We start from the raw sequence: 3,264 nt of genomic DNA, 5'->3' as shown, positions 1-3,264 counted from the left end.
ATCGGTTACGGATAAACGCGAGCGGTTCAGAAGGTTTCTCATGTCACGTGGAGGATACAAACGAGAAAAGGGAAACGAAAGAAAATTTGTCGAGGATCGAGCTGAAGACCCATCGATTTTTCCTTCTCTCGTTCATAACTGTTCACAAAGACCTTATCATGATATTAGAAGAGACATTCGCTCTCATCTATTTTACATGCAGTTTGTTCTCTACCTAACGCGTCCCTTGTATAACAGCGGAGGAAATACGAGAAAAGAAAGACGCGAAAGTAAAAGGTCGTGGATCGAATCGAAGACTCTTCGATTTCCGCTCGGTTCCTTTTCCCATTCCTATGATTGGTCCACGAAGACCATCTCCTCGTTCTGAGAATTATCGAGGATTCCGCTTCGTCCGTTTTCGTTTTTTTTTTCCTTGATAATTCTTTTTTCTTCCCCCTTATGAATTAATTTTGTTTAACTTATTTAACGCGTCATTGACCATATCACGCATCAACGTCGCGCATTCTCTTCTTTATACTAACTGCTCAGCATCTGCTCTTTGTTTCTCCTGAAAATACTTTAATAAAGTATGATTAGTTATTAAACATTAACTTTTAAAGATTTCCCTTTCTCTATTAAAGACGCTAAATTCGACGATAATTACGATTATCGTGAGCATTACCCAGCAATTCGTTAAACGACAATAGAACGCAGCTAAGAAATTATATAATTAATTTAACAGTATGCTGTAATTAAATTTGAGACTAAACCTTTCGGTTCGATTTCGTGAGGTCGTTCAAAAAAACTTTCGTAAAGATAATCCTCGCATAATTCCGCCAGAGCAAATTTTGTCAACGTTATTCATACTCATTTCTATAGCTTTACCGGACTGCGCTAAATAAAAGTGGAATGTACATCTAATTAGTTTCGTACGATTTATCAGATTCGCGAAATAAAAATTTCTCTAGATTATGTCAGAGAGCTGATTTATAAAGCGGTCTTATAAAAAATGCATATCTCAACGCACAGTTTTGATAATTGTGTCGGAAAACTGCTCACGCATCTCGGAAACACACCTATCTGTCTCGATATCGCGCAGTGTCTCATATGTATATAATTTGTTAATTTATAAATATTAATATATAAATACTAGTATATATCTATAAATATTAATATTTATAAATTTATATAATACATATGTTTGTATACTTAAAGATTTGTTTTGCACAAAGTAAATTTAAAATTTATACAAATATATTCTTATATGTTTGCCTGATATCAAACACGAGGCAGTTTTTAAAGAATCCGATTGAATCGCAAGTTATATTACGTGGGAAAATATCGGTAAAGAAATGTTCTCACCTTAAAGAATACAAAGATATCAACCGAAAGTTGAAATATCGAAGACAATTATGTCGCGTCGTTCACTATCTCGAAACGGAATTTTCGTTTCGTCTCGCGAAAATCTTGAAATAAATCTAAATAAAGTCCTCGGGATTGGAACAATCAGCACGTTTCGTCGTTGTTTCGATGCCGAGGAGGTATATATCGCGATCGGTTGCCGATGATACGGATCGTTTTTCCATACGGAAAGGAAAGGAGACGAGACCGCATTTATCGCTTTTTTCGCTTCTAGCGAATGTATGTCTATACACACATACACATTCTATACTTTGCATGTAAGTAATGCCTATTTTCCAAAGATATACGTTATGAAGCACACACTTTCGCAATCATTAAATCGCGCGGGCGACTCCCGATTCGTTCTCCCCTTATCATCCCTTTTTCGCTCGAGATTTACGCGTTTCTATGATTCCTTGACCGTGAAAATGTCATCCCTTCTGTCCTATCGCGGGTTTTGTACTTCAAGGCATTACAGGAACGCGTTTTCGCACATCGCTTTCGGGATGACGATTGAAGAAGGTGTGCATACACGATTTCGTTTCTGTAATTTCATGTATTTATCGCCGATATCTGGTTAGGATTCAATCTAGGATGGCAACGTCAATTAATATCAATTCTAATCAATCTTAGATAATTCCACAAGATATTCTTCAAAATATTTTAGAAATAATTTTGCAGTTTAGTAGATTGATTTTTAAGAGAAATACAAACTTTTTTTTTCTTCCTAAGAAAAACAAATGTACAAATCGCAGTATTGGTATTAAACGGCGTTGCTGCTATCTTTACTCTAACGCTTATACAATACTAATGCAAATCTCTATCTTACGCGATGTGCCATTTTTATAAAGCACCATGTATAAAAAAGAATATATATTACTTAGAGATTACAACGGTGATTTAACCGAAACTATGAAATTCCTGAACCATCGCAACTCAAAATGGCGTATGCACACGCAGGTACTATAATTTTACAAAAGAAAAAAAAGATCGAAGGATGAATGCCGATTGTAGAAGAGAACTGAAGATTACACACGTTAGTGCCACATCAAATATTTTTGCCGCAAATCAATCTTCGGGGACCACATCTACACGCCGTTTAACTCCGACGAGCGAATCTCTATTTTATTCTTTCAGGATATAATCCCGATTATAATACGGAATAAAGATGGAAAAATTCGTCACGCGGAGCTAGAATATTATGCATGATATACCGGTAATATCGGCCCCGATAAAGATAGATTCTTAACGTTTCTAAAATACATTCGACGGACTAAAGGGATGTGTCACGATCCGTGAAATGCAACAGCACCGACCACTGGACCTCGGAGAAGCTCTCGCGGAAATTCTCTCAATCGAGTCGTCCTCGCTGTTCGTAATACGCTCTTCGCGTATTATTCTCTTCCTATTAATAATCGCGCGATGTTACTCTTTTTCATTTAGTATAAAAGTCTCATCCGGTGACACAATCGATTGGTATGTAGACAAATTCGAAATTCGACTACACACGCGGGTACACACATTCGACTATCTTAGACTCGACATGTGTACTTTAATGAGGAATCCTTAACGATTAATCCTTACACGCGTATTTAATATGTGATGCTTATGAGTTTATGAGCTACCTATACTAAAGGAAAAAACATACACCACTGAAAGATTATATTTCTCCTTATATCTCTCCGCGATCACGCGTTATTGTTAGCTATACTCGGATCGCGCCGCAAAGCTACGTTTTTTTTTCTTTTTTCTTTTTGCACTGTGCATACGCTTAGTGGAGATGTAATGTTTCGCGGTTAATGGGAGCAAAATTCGAACGATACGCGTCACTTTACTCGTGATAATAAAAATGTCTCCGCCTCATTTGTAATTTTCTCATCTCCC

Source organism: Formica exsecta, unplaced genomic scaffold, assembly GCF_003651465.1.
Source record: "Formica exsecta isolate Colony F162 unplaced genomic scaffold, ASM365146v1 scaffold744, whole genome shotgun sequence".
NCBI lineage: Eukaryota > Metazoa > Arthropoda > Insecta > Hymenoptera > Formicidae > Formica > Formica exsecta.
Note: the sequence above shows the minus strand (reverse complement) of the source record.